Source organism: Strongylocentrotus purpuratus, unplaced genomic scaffold, assembly GCF_000002235.5.
Source record: "Strongylocentrotus purpuratus isolate Spur 01 unplaced genomic scaffold, Spur_5.0 spur5_scaffold_6, whole genome shotgun sequence".
NCBI lineage: Eukaryota > Metazoa > Echinodermata > Echinoidea > Camarodonta > Strongylocentrotidae > Strongylocentrotus > Strongylocentrotus purpuratus.
The window spans coordinates 56,282,352-56,305,597 of NW_022145612.1; positions in this window are offsets into that span (position 1 = coordinate 56,282,352).

Consider the following 23,246-nt stretch of genomic DNA (forward strand, 5'->3'; position numbering starts at 1 on the left):
AGACGAAGGAAAATAGTTGTCATTTGAAAATGCCTTATTTTATGCCCTTAAAATATTCACATTAAATTAACCGATCATGCTTGGTGCACATTTAATAAATCTCTTCTAATTAAGCACAAAGTGACGAAAAATATGGCAGTGTACTGTATGTCGTGTGCAAAAGATGAAATAAAATGAAAATCATTTTACAATGCTGTTTTTGATCGCAATATAAAATTTAAATTATCAAACATACAGAGATTCCTTGCGCATTTGATGAATCTCTATAGTTCGGTAAAAATCAGAGGGAACTGTTAGCATATTGTTTGGAAGACGAAATATTTTAAACGCAGCATTGTATCAAAATAATGATCTAGAAAAGAAAAACTATAATTGTGGTGCAAAATTCCCTCCTAATCCGGTGCAAATCAACGAGAAACATTGCCACGTGTTATGGTTGCCTACTGAACTTTTTACAGGAAATGAAAAAAGACCAACCGGTTGCCACCTTTCATGGTCGGTTGCTTGACGTCTACGACGAAACAAACAGTGATTGGCTTTTGATTGCGCTTAATCTTCCCACATTATTGCCATCACCTGTTCCTGCAGTCTTATTGTCACATCACAAGCAAGCAAAAAAATTATATAAAACAGTAACAAGGACGAACCCTTTGGCAAGTACAAACCTTGGAGTTAATAGAGGAAAAGATCAACGGCAGATTTCAAAACCAATGGCTTGTCACCTTGTTATTGAGATTTGTTTCTAGCTTTAAATCTAGAACGTCACATGACCGATTACACGAATACACGCACTTAATCATGTTGATATATTGGCTGATCTATTCTGTTTAAAAGTAATTATGCAAATAAATTATACAAGTATTGTAACAAAATTATGACTTTTACGGAAACCGTCTCATCGCTCTCGCCACCATTACATTCAGACTATCTCTCGCGCAAATATCAATCGCACAATCTGTGATGACTGGTCAAGACGAGAGCTAGGGGTCAATGGAGTTCACTTCCATTCACTAACTCATTATCAGGAAGAAATGCAGCTCGATCTTTGAAGTCGTATTGTTTTACAGATAATCGTGCTTTCTAGTCATTGCATTAATAAGTACTAGCACTTTTTGCGGCGGCAGAAAAGACTCAAGAAGAAGCCCCTCCCCCCCCCCCCTCTTTTGTATTTTATTTCTTTATTTGTCCGACTGTTGTTCTTATTTGGAATTGACACCTCGACAATGTTATATTATGTGTGGCAGTTGTTAAAATGGTTTAGAAGTCACACTTGATCGTTGTTGTGTGGTCAAGGGAATCAATAACGGATCAATAATGTGAAAATAGTAAATAGTATATTAAGAGTCTATAGCAGGGTGAAAGTTAGTTTTTTTAAGGGTTCAAGCAAGTCATAAAAAAGGGCACCTTACCCCTCCCCCCCCCCCCCGGTTGACATCGATCTCAGGGACTATCCATTTTTTGAAGAACAACATCTTTAAACAAATCCAAAACAAAAATCGGGAAACTAAAGATTTATAGACTGAAGAATTTATCTTTTAGCATGATTATTTCTTATGTACATGTATATGCCATGTTAAGAGATGTACTATTAGGGATTGCTTCTTCAATGTTAATAGCCCTTGCTTTAACGAACCGGACTCTATGTGGGTCTAGTTATTAGAATTATATTTGAATATGATTTAAATATGGAGCTTTCATTATAATGATTTTGAGTAGGCTGATCTCTGAGCAAGGATATAACCTGAACTCAAGGCTCAAGCTGAGGACAGAGTCTGACCTCAAGCTGAGGAGAGAGTATGGCCTCAGTCCATGGTGATCGAGCTGGAGGGTCGGCAGAGATTGTTACGTAAGACAAACGCAAGCTCGCTTGACGAGCGAGATCCAGGAGTGATCATTGGAGATCATAGATATATTTTTATACGCGTTCAGTCCATGGAAATCGGAGTAATATTCGGTAAAGGAAAATAGATTTTGTTCACTCCTACGCAAAAAAGGGTAGACATGTATATAATAATATGCATACACTAGAAAGCATGTAGCTACATCTTCATGGTAATACGGTATAAAGGGTTTTAACTTGAAAACCACCACGTTTCACTACAACGATTTGATTGTTTTGTTCCAATTGGATTTTAAGATGGTCAATGATTTCAGACTTCGAAATAATTTTTTCTTGAAAGTTTCATCACTAAACAACGTTACAGATTGATACATTAAAAAAAAAATTAAATCTTCTCCCAGTTCAGAGATTGATTGCAATAGTTCCGCACAAATGTCTGGTTTATACCGTCCTAATACACTCTTGCAGTGTCATTCCACTTCATATCTTAATGTTCCCCCTCGTAGTTAGTTCTCAGTTTCCCTCTTGGTCTGGTGGTACCCTCTATCTACTTTTCGTTCCAGTAAATCTTTCAAGAGACTCCGATGTCTATTATTTACTTTTCCTTCCAGTAAATATTTCAAGAGGTCCGGATGTCTTTTAATGTGGCCACAGTATTTTCCCATTTTTTTGCTTTAACCATTCCTATCATAATATTTTGTTCAAGCCCTGCCATAATTATGCAGTATTTCTCTGTTGGTTTTCATATCTTTCTTTGATGTTCTCATCGTTCTCATTGACACCCAATTTACAATATTATTCGTTAATAATGCTAAATATATTACTCATTGCGGATATAATATCGAAAATAATATCGTTGAGTGACATTCGTTTGTCTTGCAATACTATGATCAACAAGGGATCTAAAAGATCACGACGTTTTGTGTGCCGCTGCTACACTTCGTCAGGTGATAAAATATATTGTAAGCAAGCGTGTTTTATATTCTACGGGTTTTTCCATCTTTGCCTTTGATACAGTCGCTTACTGATGTCTTTACCCTCTGTTTAAAATGTTTGCTTTCTCTGTGCTTTTCGTTTATTTGATGTGTCGTAGAAATATCTTTTCAGTCATCCACGGTTGTTTCAAATGGTTAAACAAAAAATATTTCTATGGTGTTCAAAAAGAACATTGGCATTTGTAGCTGCTATCTATTTATATATTAATTTTCTCAGGAAGAGATTGAGTTTAGTATAAATGCATTGTCACAATATTAAGCATTAATAAATAATAAAATCCTCACCGCACGGTTTCGTATTAGCATTTGTAAGAGCATGTAAATCAGGATTAACGAGCTTGTAATTATTCCTGTTTTCAGATCATTCCATCTACATGTATTCATCTTTATCCCTGTCAATCTTTTTACATATTCTTACTATTTATAGATGTGATGACAAATTAGACTGATGTAATGGCTATTCAGTATTAGCCTCACCCTATATTCCATTAACCTATATTACACAAAGTTGGGCGAAACTGCATTGGAATGAACATATCATCAGACCTATAGCTCAACGTATTGCAAGATCACGCGCTCTTGATTTCTCTTTCTTCGTTACCGCTTTTTTTCAAGTGAATGAATGGCATGACATTTTATCTTTCTCAAGATCACTGAATGGAATAATTCCATTTACCCTTTCACTTCTACGAATGAAATTCGAAATACCAAAGCAGAAACGAAGAAAGGTCGATCTATTGAATTAAAACGGTCTTTCGGTATTGAACCAGCGTAGCGTGTCTTTTCTTCAATTTCATCATTTCAGTCTCCTTCAATCTCATTTTCTCTCTCTCACTCTACCCTTTTGTTTCCGCTGACCATTCCCAATATCTATTAATATTTTGTTATCATTCTCGCGGTTCTATTCCAGGTTTAATATCCGGCTTCAGAGAGTAATAGGGCAGCCAGTTTTTATATCAAGTCTTGAAACATAGTGATTTTTTAATCTGTAAAATCAAGTTTAGTGTTTTAAGCATGTAAAATAGGCGTACATTGATAATTCAACTTATTACAAACACAAATGCGTCTTATTTTTCTCTAAAAGAGATCTTTACAGACTGCATGAAAATAATAAAATCATCATGGCCATAATGATCGTCAAAAATGTTATATTAAAAAAATGCGTAAACATTGTCTCTAATGTTATAAAAGCAAAAGCTTGGATATTATTTTAAAGGACGGTTTATTTTATTTCATACCTTAGATACGGATGTGTTTCATTTTTTCCTAGTAACATAAAGAGAAGCAAGCAAATTGCATTTCTATATACAACTCTTTTGGTAGTGAAAATAATGTTTCTTAAGGGTACCGTGATGTCTATATCTATAAGGTACAATGAACTTATTTATACCTTATCAAGGTGCAGAGGGAATAATCGAAAGAGCTAGATATAGGAGTAAACGACAATCCTTTTACCACCAAAATAATCAAATCAAGGTAATACATGGGTGAAACTCTCAGGACTTTAGGTAAGATTATTAGGTGTAATGTTATAATAGGATATTACTTAATAAATAATGAAAAAGTGAAAATGACAAAACTTGGCCTGATCTCAGTATTGTGAATTTTGAGTTGCCTTTTAAAGTTGGTTCCCACCCGACTTTCTTTCCAATATTTAAATTTTGTACTTTCATATGATATCTTGACGGTAGTTTTGTGATTCTTCCACAATACACAGGCATTCATTTGTAATATTTAATCGGTCAGTCCTGACAAGTCCTGGACAGTTTGTTACACACTAAAATCGCGTGACTAGTTGTTGGTATCATCTTTCATAAGTTGCTCCAGACTCATCCCAACTAAATTTAAAGACCTAGTCTACTCTGAAGTTAGGGTAGACCTTTAGAGCTCATGGTGCCTCAGATTGTAACACTCTGAAAGAGTGATATTTGCTTTACTACCCTCACTGTAGATGGCCTTTAAACCTGATCTCCCTGATGGAGTCACTAATGACTAATTCTTTCATAGGGGATATTAAGGGGAGAGGATAACGAGTGTGCAACATGGGGGAAACGATGATATATCTCCTATTCAAAATACTGAGTGGAGTAGACGTGATAAAGCTGGCCAATGTGGAATTAAATTCTGAAAGGGACGTTGAATACGTCCTGTCTATCCCCACGTGATAATATGGCGTTCACCATGGTTAATGTAGTTGTGAAAACGTGCCCTTCCTGCCCTGTTAGTCTCCTATCATAGCACGTATTTATAAGACTGTTTAAGAAAAAAATCGTTTGACCGGAAGACTTGAATGTTGTAGCGGACGCAGGCATCTCAGGTTAAAAACTAAAGTGACATTATCGAGAAAACGCAAGCAATATACATCACAGAATTTTCGCTATTTCCCCCGTTTTTACCCTGATCTATTAAATATTATTTCCCCTTTGAAATAAACAAATATTATCCTACTCCCCGAATGTTATCTCCTGACTTACTTTGTTTTAGCAATTTAAGCTACTTAATGTTTTAAACATAGCAGTGTTCATGTTTAATTACGCGACTTTTTTTAATGACAGTTATTATACAGCGATTGCAACAGCGTTATATCGGGAGGGAGGTGGGGAACCTCTTTTTAAATCGTTTAGAGAAACGTTGCGTGATAGAATCAACTACATTTACGGTTTGTAGTTAGTAAGTACTTTTATTGTCATTTTCGAATACATCATGCACACAAGCTTAAAAGTAGCAGGTGCCCCATCTTCATGTACTAATATTGTTATTTTCTTTTCTATAAGTTTTTCCAATGTGCTGGCAATTTATATTTCCTGTTCCATATCCATTTTATTGGTCTGATTGCTGGCTCCCAGAAAGGCAAGAGTTTTATTTAAGTTTTGCTGACATTTTTCTTCCCCTCTCCTGTTTGAAAAAAAACTGAACAACCCCTAGTGGTGCAATCGATTATGCTTGTCGTTTGTGAACAGGATTGCACTACAATCTTTGTAAACAGTATCTTCCTTTCCATCATAATTTTCAAATGAAAATGAAAATGAGCGCTGAGTGCACTACCTATACTACCCTAGTTATTATGTCTCATAGATTTTCTTGTCCTTATCTTTTCCCCTAGAGTCGCATTAAGCGGCCCTTTAAGAAAGCCATCGGCTGTGGCTAGTGAAGCAAATAATTTCATATTAAAACAAAATGTCGGAAGGAGAATGTAGCATGACGAAATGCTCTTACGGATAAGGTCAAGAAGCAAATCAAATAAAGTTTATTTGAAAAGAAAATGACTATCATGATATATTTCGGCGGTGCTTTGCTGCGTCATATAGATTTCAGAGACGTTACACAACCATTACTCAAACCATGCTCAAACACACATGCACGCGCACATTCACAAACACACGCACACACATACCGCACACACACCCATACCTCACACACATTCCCAACGCACACAACTCTAGACATCGATGTGTAGTACGATTGCTACTAAATTAGGGACAGAAATGTATCGTCGTTGCATAATGGCTTTGCTCTATCCTCATTTTACACAAAACAAACCATTACTTCTTTATTTTCTGTAAAAAAATAAATATTTCCTCGAGATAATACAATAATATTAAATTTGAATTCATTAGTTTGTTCCAAGTTCAAAATGTTCCCCTCTCTCACATAAAAAGAAACCTTAATAAAATACTTCTTCAAAATTGTTGCAACTGCAAGAAGTTTTCATTCTAGTCTCATGTGAGAATTTGTTTTTGTTACATTTAGAAATATTCATAATAAATTAAAATGCTCCTCTAAATGCAATCAATCGAGCTGGGTTTTGCCATTTCTAATTGGGCCCCTTAATGATCCACTTACCAAATAGTCATAACTTATATTTTGATATATTTTAATTGTTATGCATACACCTAGAATGGAGATGGCTTCGTTTTAATTTTCCTAGACGCACTTAGGCGCGTCGGTTTAAAGAGTAGTGACGTAGACCTGTCGAATAGAAAGAGTTCGGTCTTTCTGATGAGTGATATGATGTTTTTGAAACATGAATCAGGTATGATATCAAAAGTGCGTTGTTGAGCCGTCCACGGATTAAAAAACAAAGCGGAGTGGCGTTTCATGTAGCTGATAAGCCTTAAAAATCTCTCAATGAATATATTACCGTCACTTGTTATCATTATCTCGTGATTTGGTCGTTAATTTTCTGACACGATGTTGGGAGAACACGACTGGTAGTTGTTATTTATTGTGCCATATTAGAACCGTATCATCAGTACAGCAGATTAAGCCTTTAAATAAATGCTTACAGCACAATTTAGGACTTTGGAGATTACGTGCACATTTTCTCTCCCTGGTATGGGAGAGAACTGACAACCATATTACATAATTATTAAATACACGTTTATGTTGCAATAAAACATAATCGCGATGTATCAGATAATAAGATATGTCCATGGAGTATTGCAGATCGATAAGGACATTCATCGATGATGTCATGATGCTGTAAAAAAAATAAGGGATGAGACATATGAAATGGTAGGGAGGAAATAAAGTCACTGCGATGATTTTTATACGCTTGCATGAAACAGAATAAAGAGATTTTTTAAAATAAATATATACAAAACAGAGGTGAAATGGAAAGAGTGGGAAGAGAGAGTGTGTGAGAAAGAAACAGAGAGAAAGAGTAGGAGAGAGAAGGGAAAGGATGAGGAGAGACAGAAGGGGGTCAAAGAGAGAGAAAGAAGAGAGAACAGAGATAGGGATAGGGGAAAAAATGAGATAGAGGAGGAGAAAGGAGAAACTATGATAATCCAAGATTTATGTACAGATATCGATAACGATGAGAAAGTTGAAGAAGGTGAAGGAGGTTGTAGCTAACAAAGTATCGCCTTTTACTGAATCATGTACTATTTCATTAAATATTCTTATTAAAGATTAGTGATCAACTTAAAAAAATAAGCCCAAACCTGATTTGTAATGCCTTAAATAAAGAAATTGATATATTTCTATATATCGGTTACCAGGGTCCATGGAAAAACATACCTGGACAACTATAATAAGAAACATATACAAAAATGCGAATAAGGTTTACGTCATCACATCTTGGATATGAATAGTCGTACGCACGCTACAACACGTCTTGTTAAAAAGCCGCAGAACGAGCATAGCTAGAGCCTAGTACGATAACCTTGCCTTGATAGATACCAGGTAAGTTGTTTCATTTAAATATATTTTTCAGATAATCAATAATATTGGAGTACTCTCTAGATATCCAAATGTTAACCGTGTCATAGGTTAGAAAGAAATCTTAAACCAAGCCTGGTATATTTGCGTCATATCTAGATGAAAGGAATTAAGTTATAATCAGCTATTTAATGTCAAAATCAAAAACCTTTTTTTACATCAGGTCATATATCCAATGAATATGCACTTATAATACTTATAATATGATATTTCAAATTCAATATTGCTTTACGATATTTAACTCAACATACGTAAGAGGGAACGGAGGAGATAAGGATAAAGAGAAAAAATGAGAAGGAGGGAGGGAGAGAGGTAGAGAGATAGAAAATAGGAAAGATATTAGAAAGGGAGGAATGAGGGAGGGATGGAGGGAGAGAGTGGGAGAAGATAGCAAAATAGAAAGAAGGAAAGATAGGGAAAGGGGAGAAGGAGGGAGAGAGAGAGGGTAAGAGAGAAAGAAGGGAGAGAGATAGAAAGAAGGAAAGATGGGGGAAAGTGAAAAAATGAGGGAGGTATGGAGGGAGTCAAAAAAGAAGGGGGGAGGACAACTATGGAAAAGTTAAATAAGCTTAACAAACTGGATCAAAAGCTGTTAGGTTATTAAGTAATCATTCAGATATATTAGGCTTTCGTGTCACTGCTTATCATTCAATAAATATCCTTCAACTAATGAGAAGGTAGTTTAAATCATTCATTTCCTTTCACAATAATAATGTTTAGTCACAAACTTTTGTTTTCATTGTTGGTCAATGTGGTAGTGCTAAATTTTAAATAATCTAATAGAGAATGTGCAGGCTACTTTTGTTTAACAATCGGCCAACATGTAATTGTGAACGCATTTCTCTAAATGGCGTTCTTTGATCAAGGAAATTAGGCCTTAGTTCGCTCCTATATTTAGATTTTACATATATAATGCGGGCATGCCAAATAATAGATTTCCGAATGTCAATCCGTTAGGGCTGGTATAGAAAGGTGATTTGCAGTTGGTCTTTTTTTCTTAGAACGATGCATTCACAGATTCCGGGGAGAAAAAAAAATCCTTTCTTACGCTGCCTCGGTAAAAAATTAGAGGGTATTATAATTTCGAGCTATCATGGAGCATGGACAGTATCAAAGCGTTCTTATTTTGTCCTTTATATGAAGGAAAGACAGTCAAAATGTGTATGTTCTTATTGACTGATACGACTTATTATTTAATATTAAGATGCTAGTAAGAGTAGCATGCGTTTGGTTTATATCTAGATAGATCCACAGATACATTTATTCTATTGTACAAGAAGAAAGATATCTTTAGGAAATGCATTATTTTTAATTTACCTTTGTGCAATTGAGCCTTCTTAAAATGAAAAGGTAAGAGATACTATAAAACTGGAGATAGGGGTAGATTTAAACTTGTAAATTAGTCTACACTTCATATGAAGAAACAAATATATTGCCCCCCCCCCCAAAAGCATTCTATATGTATTTCCAGTATCAAACGAGTATCAACACAAAATAATAATACTTAATATGTGATCACGCTGGCATAATTATACAGTAGTGCATCTGGCACATGACGGAGCTGGCGTAACCCCCCCCCCCCCAACCCCTCTCCACCTCTGTTTGCATGTCCGGAGTATGAAATAAATAATTTAAGTATTCAGTACTTATTTCCGTGTGCCTATGTCACAGGGCTACTAAGGTGCATTTAACCCCCATCTATATAGAGCATTCCCCCTCCCCCACCTCGTTATCAATTCCTGAGCTACCCCGCTATTATACTTTAGGCCCGTGTTAATGTGGTTAATGTGGTGTCCTCGTAAAACTAAGAAGATGCCTCCAATGAGTAGAAGAAAGTGCAACCGCGTAAACAGACACCCAACATGGTTTCAATGATGTATCTTGCATCACCAATGCGTGGGCGGTGGGTGTGCGTGCGTCTGGGTGTTTTGGGGTGTAAAGACGGTGCGTTTATAACGCTCGTTTGCTGATATGCTCTTTTCAGTCGTCTCGCTTGGATCATGAAAGTACAAGTCGTGATTCCTGACGTAAACTATGAAATCATCGAGAGAGGGCTCATTAAAGTGTTAGGATTATGTGTCCTCCGTCACTTCGAATGTTTCCTCATCGTATGTACTTGTCGACTTCGATTTCAGTGAATAGTGAAGGAGGCCGATGGCCCAAAGCTTTTATATCTCGTACCTAGTATTCGTATGTCATATTTCGAATGTCATTTTTTGAATGTCACACTATTTATCACATTAGGCCTAGAAAACAAACATAAGGCCGACAGCAATCCTATTCCCACCTTCTTACATGCTACATTTGTGTTTTCATCCCAACTATTATATATGGTATGTTTTAAAGGGTTGATGTAAAAAAATCACAGGCAGTTTCGACAGCCCTGATCGCCACTTTAAGTTAAAATGTGCGAACATCATAAGGTCATGTCAAGCAATCCGAAAATGATTTCGATGGGATAAACAACAGGGCATTGAAACCGCCCTTGAGGGAATGCTCGAAAGACGGTCCTTTGATCTGTATTTCAGAATTAAACGCGTTTCATGGAAAATGCACATTGACAACTTGAAATATGAAAGTCTCGTAACTATTCAGATTAAAGCCAAATGAATTTCACTGAAATGCAAAGTAAATTCAATAACGCTTCCGCAGCTAACTGAATGATCATTCGGACAACCATTTCATATTATTTTATATATTATTAGCAATAATCCGATTATCTTTTTAACCTTAAGCTCACTGTGTGTGGGTTTCAAGCAATATGACCTTCCTTAATTATAATCGCGGTATATCACGTTTTCAGGTCAATGTCAAAGTGGATTACATCAAAATGATGTGTTTTATCGCAGTGAATTTTCTGACGTATTTATTTATTTATTTATTTATTTCTTTTGTCAGGGTAGCCCATTCACCAATAAGGAATGGTCTCTCATGGAGCCCTGAATTATTATAAAGATATTTACATAAAAAAAGCATAACGTTTATACAGAACAGTTTAAAAAAAAATATTCCATAGTACATTTAGAAGGATATAATAGACGTGGCACCAACGAATACTCGTTAATTTATGTATATAAAATATATTTTAAATAAATAATTATTTTTATCTATCTCGTATACTTCTGTTATCCAATAAAATTGTTGTTTTCTTTCAAATCTGACTTTCCTACACTGTTTCTTAAAAATGTTGTGAAATGTAAAACACTAGGAAGAGTGCATGCGTCAATTCCTAGACTTGTTTTTATGTTAAAAATCTAAATGTCAATATACTAACAAAAGTTAGGTTGTTTTCATATAGCTTTCTACTCAGTTGGTTTCAAAATATTTTACCAATTAAGCCAAGTAGTTAAGGGAATTTTCCACGATTGAAACTTTATAAAAAAATATTCAAAATTGTAATAGATTATTGTGTAGGCCTAATCTGTTGCGTGGGTTGTGAGTTTTCGTGCGTGCGTGTGTGTGTTTGTACGAATTCCAATAAAGGTTACAGATTTAAAATACTATTGTTCATTGTCTAGCTCAAAATAAAGGGTTATAATATAAAACCCACTCTTTGTGGAATGGTCAAGACTCAAGAGATTAATCGCATTAAATACATAGAGTAAACGCATGAAAAGTATGAGCACGCCACGCAGTACCGTAACCATTGTATTGACGATACAACTGGGATGGAAAAGCTCGAGGCAATGGGTAATTCCCCCAATTTCACCTCAAAACCGCTAATAGAACGGGCGGGTAAACTAATCTGGTTGCCATGATTGTATACTCATACCCGGGCTTTCATCATCTAGTAGTAGATTATTCGTCTATAGTAGATGTCAATGTAGATAAGCATTGCTTCATTACCAACGTATTTTGGACATTATATATTTCATCTTATAACATGACGTTTACGACTCGCGGTCTTTCAATTTCATAATTTGACAATCAGCTATTGATATAATCTGTCTCAAGCATTTCTACGGTCAGTACAGGGTGGGGTGTCATATAGCGTAATCGAATGGGATGGGTAAGCGAAAGGGGGTGTAATTGAATTACACAAATATTTTTGTTAGCAAACTTGAGCGTATTTTGCACTTACAAACATGGTTCGGCTATCTTCATTATGAAAAATTAAGAAACCAATAATGCGTTTATGCCCTATTTAAGTCGAAAATAACGATTCAACAACCTATGTAGAAATTGAACTAAATCTACTTACTAGTTGACTTTCGACTAAGCTTATACCCATAGTAGGTACATGCGACAGCATTTTTTTTTAACAACGGCATGTGAGTTCCTTTCATCCAGTTTGGAGAAGTAGTAGGCAGACCATCATGAACTCATTTCGTGCCTGTCATGACAGGGCTTGTGGTGGCGAACTTCGGTTTTCAGCAGCATTGACGCGATTTACTTGTTCGAATAAGGTTACATTTCAATCAATAGGCTTAAAGCATGGACCTACTACTGATTTAAACAAAATGCCATGCCTAAATATTCCTTCTCTCTCACCAACACACACACATTCTCACACACTGTCATTATGCTCTCTCATTCCACCTCTACCCCTTCATCCCCCTTTCTCTCCCCCTCCCCCGTCCCCCTCTCCCTCTCTCTCAGTTCCCCCCTCTCCCCTCGTTCTCTCTCTCTGTTTTCCTTTATCCCTCTTCTTGTTCGAAACTTTTGTCAAATTTCTGATGATCGCCGAGAATATTCATCAAAAGCCAAGGGGACGATATTTTTTCCTAGATTCAGATGATAAGAATTTATGAATAAGAATAGTACAGTTGTGTGATCACGCTATTCATGAATAATAAGTATGATGTGAAAATGACACTTTCTTCCTTCAGGAAAATGATCTACATAGGATGGAAAGTAACAGAAGATTGATTTTATGAAATAGGAAAGTTCATAGAATAAGGAACCATCGGAACAAGGGAAAACAACATCGGATGACGTCATTATACAAAATGAAAATAATTGTTATATAGTACGTTACTCTAGTGAATGTTATACTCTTTAATTACTGTCTTTTCAGAAATGTTCGTGGTTTAAACTGTTATCAATTCCAATAAATAGACTACGTAAACTTGTTCAATCTTATAGCCATGCCATTTAACCAATATTTCCATATGTACATACGGGTCTGGCTTTGTTAACCTTGTTTTTTGTTTTTTGTTCATATCGCTTGTCACTTGGGACGAACTAAATATGAAAAAAGGGATCATATCATAAATTCAATCACTGTCTGTCCGTCATAATTATGGATGAGATCATATTGGAAAGCTGGTTTAATCAAGCAAGAGCATAATAATGCATCCGCGCAGAAGAGTAATAAACACCCTTTGTTCAACCTTAAGCACTATCACTTTCTAAAGGTAACGAAAATATTAAAGGCACGCTTATCCGGTGCCACTTTTTTCTGAATCTGTATAATCGTTCATGGAACAATAAATAACTCGTATTGTAAATTGTAAAATGAAAATGAAATATATCAAGCAACATGGATAGAGGCATCCTCATTTGGAGGGCATATAGGGCGCGTAAAACGATTGAAAGCCTTACGAGATACCGGATGTGTAACATGTCAAAATATTTTTCAATTTCGAGAGGTCCTATGCGCTTTTCACGATACCTCTATGAAGTATTTATAAAACACCTGGTAAATATCAGGAAGTGATGGGTTTTGTCGAACATCTGAAGATGATTAATAGGTGAGCTTGATTATTAGAGGTTACTTACAATATAATTTGTTTGGGGTAGAAAATGCCCCTTTTTCACTTTAAACCTGAATTTAAAAAAAAAAATTGGGGGGGGGGGGAAGAGGGAAGTTTGGATAATTTGCACTCAGGATTTTTTCGTACACGGGTCAGAAAACCATAATTCCCCCACTTCCGGTCGAAAAGCTTGGTCATTTTTTTCGTGTTCCTATATTATACGAACAATCAAAGTACTTACTATCGACGGGACATTTGGGGACTTTTTTACGGACGTTCTAGGGTCTAAACCCGGCGGTTACAGTTGATCTGACAGCATTTGGTCAATAACTGAAGTGTGAACAAGCCGTCAGACGGTCTGCGTAACTTCATATGGGACCATGGCTTATTAGGATGATACTTTCGGAACAAGACCCCTTGGCCAACTTGTGCGTGAACACATCGGGTGCAAGGGAATGCAAATCAGTTTCATTGAAAGCAGAAATAGTTTATTACTTAACTCCATCCGGATGAATTCTATGTTTTCAAAGTTTACGCTGTAGCGTACTATGTCGTCTGTATAAGTGGGTGTTAAATCATCATGCTCATCACAAAATAATTAACAGGTGGCATCAGGGAAAGAAGGCACTGCAGGACAGCGCTCCTTATCCCCTTACCCATCCACACCTTTATCCCCTTTCTCACGTCATGATCGAGAGATCCAATTATTCCATGACGTTTAATCGCATTACTAGTCTGAAATTTCAACTTCGCTCCTGCTAAAATTATGTTTGGTGATCGAAAGTTAACGTATAGATTGTCGGCTAGCCGCAGGAAGGCCAATACTCCCATCGAACTTGAGATATTCGTGAAGGTGGCCGACGACATATGGATATACGATAATGAAGAACGCGTTACTTGAAATATTCGGCAAACCTCACCTTTACATGATTAATGGACATTCTCCGCTCCAGTCTGTGTTTTAGGTAGCTACAGTAGAGAATGAAAAGGGCACATCGCCCCTAACTAGTCCCAGCAATGACCAAAGTGACTAAATGTTATTCTAAAAATGTTATTCAAACCAATAATGCATAATTTCAAATCTCTAGAATAAATCTCGAATTACATGTTTTCTCCATTCGTTTATATAATGCCCATTGTTATAAGAGTTATACGTTATGTTAACGGCTAAACGATATTAATTGGCGGTAAACTGTAGCTGTGAGTATTGAAGTGTTACAATGCGCTTTGCCCTCTCACAAAAAACGGTTATAGGAAACTGACATCCGGGCAACAAATGAAAGCTCTCCTGAGGAAAATTTGCCCGTACGCCCACAGAAGAAGACTATCTAAGTTTAGCCTTTTCCACACTTCATCAGGAAAACAGCTGTAATTATAAGGTAGTTTGTCGTTGGTTCAACTAAGATTTCTGCTCAGCTAAAAATAAAGCATAGAAACTAAATCATTTTTTCTTTTTTTATTTGGAAACATGGCGTGGAGTTATAAATAACGACATCGAACAACCAATTTTGGTTCCGTTCAAGATGTGTATCGGAATTAGGATTGGTAGATATTTTTTTATGTCAATTTCTTTGATAAAACAAGAGATTTCCTACACTAAGAACGTGCACAACACCAAATTTCTTACCAGTACATCCTTCAATCTAGATTCACGTTCACATTCTCTGTATTACACCTTTCAAAAAGTAACGCGACAGCCTGGTCATTACTGGTATCATCATGATTTCGGTTGCTCATGCGGCGCCATATTTATCGCGTTGCTACCTGTCCTAATCAAGACTATGATGGCTACTAGCTCATCAACTAGTAATTCAAAGGTATTTTTTGCTCAGTTCTTTTAACATTCATTTTCTGTGCATGTATATGCCTTTAAAATGATCTTCAGTTTGAGCGTCAATCGCTGGCGCAGCTAGGCCCGCGTCAGGCAATTGTGACCTCGTGTGAAAATGGGTATTAAGGTATTGAGTGCCTCTTCTAGTCCAGTATGGGCTAAAATGAGCTCTAACGTAGTGTTTTTGATAATGAAAAATGATTGTTATTATTAATTATCACGCCATGTGTGGAAAAGCTTTGAGAGAGGAAAAGGTATATAGTCACACAACGCTTGATTTTAAGCAACTGAAAATCCCTTTCTGTTCGCTCCTGATTATTTGCACTCTATAGAATAACGTAATATCGAGATTTGACAAGTGCTATTACAAAAGTAATGCTGTTTGTTGGTGTTGATTTGTTTTGTTTTGTTTTGTATTTCTGTAATAATACTTCGGCATATACATTGTATATTATAACTCCTAAAAGTATCATATTAGTTAAAAGGGCAATATAAATTCGCGTGACAATGTAAGTCGTCTTTCTACCTACGACTTTCCGATGAATGTAGGTCGCATAATGAACTATCTTCCACTCACCTTGACTTGTTGTGTTTACAATCAAATAAGTCAATATTAATTTTGTCTTATAGCCACAAAGACACCATAGTAACACCTTGTACTACATGATATTTTATGTGGAAAACTGGCCTTAAAAGGGGCAGATCCAGTATTATGTTTAAAATCAGGGTGATTTGAATTAGAAGGCCCGGTTGAGTTTAAGGGGGCGCTGGCCGGTTGTTCTCCCTCGCCTTGAACCCACCAGTATCAATCATCTTAGTGCTTTTCATCGTGAAGTACGGACCAAGTAGGGTATCTCAAAATCGATACTCTTCTGCTTCCATGCAACAATTTTTACGGTTAGAGTGATTCTGAGGTGAGGGTATTATTGATATGATGTCATACTTCACGCCCCGGCTGATGCCTTCTATGAGACTCACGGCCCAGATAAATTGGGGGAGAGGAAGATGGACGGACGGATTATCTCATGGAGTGATAGATACCGAGATAGAAAGATTGTAGATTGGCAGATTAGTGGACAAGGGATGCATGTTTTGAAAAAATGGATAGACAGAGCTGGATAATAGCTAGCACAGGTTAAGTTGAGTAAGTTGAGTAAGTGGAAAAAAACGTATCCGAAGTATTGTTCGTACTGTGGAAGTATGAAATGAATGGTAAACTTGCAGCTAGTTACACGAAATGATGTATGAATTATCTAACCATGTAGTAGCTGAGTTGCATGAATACAAATAGCTAGATGTGCATGAATACAAATAGCTAGATAGAAATAATACGTCTACTACTAATAATGATAATACTGATAGTAGTTAAGATTATAATAATTATATCAATAATTATTATTATTTAAACAAAATAGTAGTAATGATAATTATAATAATAGAACTCCTGGCACTGCACAATTATTACATCGCCTTTAGCATGGCTGCAATTATGGCGCTGAAGCATTTCAAGGATTTACTTCCTGTCAGATACTCATTTACCTCACTTGAGGGTCAAGCGTGGCCAATGTAGAGTGATGTCTTGCCAAAGGACATTAGTGCCGCGGCGGGACTCGAACCGCGAACTATGCGATGCACAGTGCGGTGGCATATCCACTAGACAACGTCGCGACGCCTCCACATAGATGGATATAGATGAAGGAATATTAAGTTAGCATTGATAGACACATAATATGGATTTATGGATAAAAGCTATACACGTGATTGAGCGATTACAACACAGGACACTTTATAAATATCAAAAGTGCAGATCGATGATTTTAAATAGATTTGCACTTACTTAACCTGAAAATGTTTTTTCTTCGGCGGGTTCGGATAGTATTTTAATGATTTCAAAAGGACGAATAAAGAAATGGATACATGAACAATATTGGCCAAAATATATCGAATAAAAGCCAGTTTGAGAATTTTCGTTTGAGTTGCATATCATTCGTAGACGGGGATACTGGGCCCCGTAGCATAAAACTTACAATGGATGGTAACTTTGCCATCAATGGCAACTACCATGGTAACAGGGCTCAACAACCTCTCAAAATAAAAGTTTCCATGGTAGTTATCATCAATGGTAAGTTTTGTGCAAAGGGGCCCTGTGATGTCGATCTGAGAGACTGACATATAAAAAGGATGCAATGATATGTATCTGTGAGTATGATATATGAATATTATTAGTATATTCCCCTGGTATTGATCCACCGGAAGATGGATTGAAGATTGAAAGATGAGCAGCTTGATGGGTGGGTAGATAACATATAGAATGATACACAGACATACAATTGTACACAGTAAACAAATTTTAAACATATCAAAAACCTAATACGATATACGTATAAATATATACGAAAGGAATTTATATGTAATTTGATAAAAGGCATGCATCCCAGGGCATGGTGAAATAATCAGTGAAAGATTAGTATTCTCTACACAGTTCGGCGATGCATTTAATCCTTATATCGTATCTGTTCATTGTTATTATGATCAATATTCAAAAGTATGACATATCATGCGGACAGATGTTTGAAGGATCTTCTTCCAAGAAAATATTGATATACACATCATTCATTTAAAGAGAACAAACTTATATAGAGTCGTAGTACCATAAAATCACAATTTGTTACCATTAACGCAGAGAAAATATCTTTTAGGGGCCTTTAAAGACATCACTGCAAAATGATGTGTTTTCTCTTGGTAATTAGAGGTTTGGAAAACGCCCTAATGTTAACTTAAAGTAGATATTCATTGATTTTACAAACTAACTTTATTTTCATTATTGCAAAGTTGAAACTTTGATTCGACAAGGTTATCAACATTCAATGCTTGGAAACATTCGAAGTAATGATTATTATAAATTACAAAACGCTTAAATACAGCCCCGGCATAGCACCTGGAGAGCTCTCCGAACGCTGCTGAGATGTGTGAGATCACAGTATGGACATGACTTGCACAAGCAGACGATGCCCCGTGACATCTCACACATTTTCAGCGCCTGTGTTTTCATCTTCTATTGAGTTCTTTCTCTTACTTCACTACCGTCAGGCTAAACCCCGCGCATGTTTTTATTTTGATGACAAATGCAGCGATACAAAAATAAAGGAATCTGTCGCTTGTAAACAAAATAAGCCGTCATTGTATATTCAGCTGCACACACTGGGGTATGTTCGGCGTTTAAAGAGGGAACAAATGCCGTCCTTAATATCATTGACATGCCATAACATTTATATACACTAAATTCATTATAATTTGAGAAATAATAGCTTTGCAATTATGTTCATTCTCTATGGGGTGTCGTCTGCTTGGGCAGTGTTAGTCCATATAGTGACGTCATTAAAACATTGTTATTTTTCCGGCGAATCTCTCGTATATCCCAGATTCTATAGAGGTGGTTGTATTTGCATTTTTATAAATCACCCGATATGTAGTTGACCTATAACTTGTATGATGGCCATCTATTAGCTTACCAGTTTCTAGTGATACATTAGTCGACATATTTGTGATTTTCTTTGAATTTCACCTTTAATAAAAAAAATCTGGAAAATACAATGAATAGAGTTACAATGACAGATGGAAAGGCACGGAGACAGATCGATAATTCATCGCGAAACTTTTCCTGAATGTTGCAAGTATTGTTCAAAATTCAATGCGTCTGCCAAGCCTTTGACATGGTTCAACAACATGAATAAAAGGACAAAGATAACACCTGTGAATGTTGAATTGTCATTTCATTGTGTTAGAACCATCAAGGGCAAGAATATTTGTGCCCAGGTATCTCATTTTACATCTTTAAGCATTCAAATATGTGTTCACCTTGAGCACCTGGGAAGCACCATATAACATCGATCTTGGATCTGCAAAATGGCAAATATGAAACGTGTTGAGTTCTATGTATGAACGCGGACATATGACACCCACTATGAACATGACAGACAAAGAAAGCGGACAAAATATACAGTTCCTCAGGTAGACAAAGGAACATCCCTTCACTGATATTATGTAAAAAGGTGAATATGCATGTGACACCTGTTCTACACATGTTTACATAATAGCAATGAAGGGATGATCCTTTGTCTACCTGAGGAACTGTATATTTTGTCCGCTTTCTTTGTCAGTCATGTTCATAGTGACCATAACATTCGCGGGTGGTTGCAGCACCAAAAGGGACAGGATCAACTGATAAATATGGCGATTTCTAGATCCGCCCACTTAATTGTATATAATGCTACAGTCACAACGGTTCGTACGAACGATAATTTCGTACGAATCTCCGTTTTTTCCATTGTCTTCCCGAATTTCCATTGTCTGAAAATCGTTCGTACGGCGTTCGTAGCCGTTCGTAATGGCATTTGTGACCGAGGCTTTAGCTCGGGCAGTTGTTGTTTGTGTGATTTTGTTTTTTCTTCAAGTGAGAGTAGGTATTCATTTTTAGCTGCAATACAGTATTGAATCACCTATCAGGATATTAGCTCCAGATTTTTAGTCATCTACATACCCTTCGACCGAGATGCTCTCGTGTGTCAGTAGGAGCACTGTCACTCTAGATCCAACCACAATAATGAATCGCATGGCAAATTAGCACTGTACTATCTCTCCCTAAATAGTTTACACTATGTAATATTAATTCATCATACATTTATCGGCTATATATCGGGAACACATATGGTTCAAATCTAAACATAATTAACCTTTTGAAATTTAAAATCTCAATAAAGTTCAATTAACCACGGCTTGGAAATGAATCGGTAAATCCTTTTGAAAATTACAGCACTATAATCATACATTAAGCAAATCCAAGGCTAAAAGATGGTGGGCGATCATTTTGTTGGTAGGCCATAATTCACGTATGGCGCTAATACATTACAGGGTCTGTTAACGAGATTCCATTATGAGGGCCAAATTCTGTCTATATATATGTATTTGTATCTGTTACAATATGGTACATATGAAGCATGCATTTAATTGGATCATGATTTAATATTTCAAGAGCTTATAGGCCATGCTTGCAGCCTATTTTTCATACTCTTTATCTGAGCTCCTTGTGAGATGTAGACTAACTGAACCCACAATTGCTAATGCCCATGTTTTTATTGAAAAGGAAATATCACACTTAAAGCCGGGAGCAGTCCCAGAGAGAGAGAGAGAGAGAGGTGGGGGGGGGGGGCTTGGGGCTGATTTTCCTGAAAATTCTTTGTTTAAAACTTTGATATTTGCATTTCAATCTATGTATAGATCTATGCTATGTTCAAATTCTTATAAAACACGATGATAACCAGATATATTTTGATCCACGTCATGGACTTTGAATTATCATCAATAATGAATTCTGGGACAAAAATAAAAGACGGAAATAGGAACGTGGAGAAAGGAGATGCAAACAAAATAAATATATTCACTTGAAGTTTATTTGCATTTCAGCTTCCCTTCTTGTACATATTCAACCTATGTTTAACTCTTTATTGATAGAATGATAAACAGAAATATTTCAAAAAAGGCCACGGTCCTATGTTTATTCATAATCATTTCTTATAATGTTGCCACACATCCACAACTCAATTAAGGCCAACAGCCAGCTCTTTAAATAGAATTCCGATGATGAAAGCGACTTTACCATGTAGGTCGTCCAACGACACTGAATACTAGATACAGCATTTTGATAAAAACTAAATTGAAATTGCCTTGTTTTCACAGTATATTTTACCTAAATTTTTACGACCTTATCCTCGATGTGCCGATCGAAATAACAAAATTATATCTATCACGCTTCGATGATTAGCCAACTGAAAAGCGGTTCTCTGAAGTTAAAGATAAAACTAGGTATTAGTCCTGCGACTGCATTGTGAAAGACATTGTTTTAGTTTTTAGGCGAGTAGATGATTATCTCAGTATATAGTACCATAATAATTTTGTATTGTAAGGGCTTTATCGGAATGATATGAAATTGACTTCCTGAACCCGCATGAAAATTATTGTGCACATAAATGGGTTTATGGGACTACATGCACATGTGGTATCGGAATTTATTCCAAGGTTCGTGGCTATTAGCAGTCCTATTTATGAGGGCAATCCAACAGTGACCCTTTTCATTTAACATTGTTTCGATGATATTCTTTTACAAAGCGATTAAAGTATGAGAAATGTGTCAAACTACACTTTCGTCTTGACCGACTCCGCCGAATCGACAGGATCAACCTTTAACTAGAGCAGGATTACAAGCGAGAACGTAAACGAAGTTAAACCTCACACGTTGTATCCCTTTCGGCGCCACAAAATACAAAAATCACAATTGAATTTGGGGGAGAAGAATATTTTGATGGCGTCTTTAAATGTTAATACAAACATGTTTTAATTTAAATTTCAAGAATAAATACGAGGCGGATTTTCTTTTTCCAACGGTATCAGACACAGTACTGAAATTAGAGCGGATTAAACCACCCATGGCGTTGCAAATATGAATATTCATTAATCCTGATCAGAAAACTTAATCCATCGTAAATAACCCTCATGCATGGCCCCTTTTCTAACCAATAATTTCTTATTAAAAAATAACAATAATCAAATTCCTTGCATTCGTCATTTTCACATATTTAATTTCCTTTATTCGAATACTAGAATCCAAAATCATGACTTCATCAAGGTTTCTTATTGTGTCAATGTTGTGAAACCTTTCGGGCAATTACCTCCCACCATCAATTCAAATGCGAAGCCTTTAATCAGGCTACGTGTTGCTTTGTATAAGATCGTGAAGGTTATTCCAACATTATCTATATGCTAATATGCCCTTCCAACGTAATCGAGCAATGGTATTTTGCTTTTAAAGGTTCTAATAAGTGTTTGCATGCAGCATGCACTTTATAACATTGCATCTATAATTGTCCTTGTTACTTTATTACCCACCCCCTCCTCCCCAAAAAATAGATCCCTGAGGACCTTACGATTTATCATGTGGAACGTGAAAAGAATTCTAATTGACATTTTTCTTCGTCAATGTAACACATCTAAATGTACAATATGTGTTGAAAGAGGTATGGTCCCCAAAGGATATGGTTCCGGAAGCAAAGGTTCGGTCGGCATGTTTTAACATCAAATAAAACACGTGGCAATCGTCATATTGTGTCTCACTCACCTGTGATCAAATTACATGATCGCCGCCAAAGAGCATCCATGTTTGATTGCACTTGGAACAATTTATTAGTAATATGACAGCAAAAACTTACATTTAACCTAAAATGACCTATGACCTTAGCGTGTGACCCTCGACAGCACCAAGAAGGCTTCCCAAGAGCATCTCTGACCAAAGTTTCGTCACCATAAGATTATCAGCTGCCATGTTATTGGTCACAATATAGTATACATGTAGCATGTAAATTATAACATAATTACATACCTCTGTCCTTAGCATATGGCCCTCAACATCAACGTAACTTGAGTTTTCCCTATCTTACTCAAGTTCGATCACAATATGATTAACAGTTGCCAAATTATTTGTTAAAAGTGAATCTCGCAGGTAAATTAAGCATACGACTTGAAATGACCTTTGACTTTAGCATCATGTGACCTTTGGCAGCACCATAGTGTGAAGGTTCCCCAAATGCATCTCTGACCCAAGTTTGGTC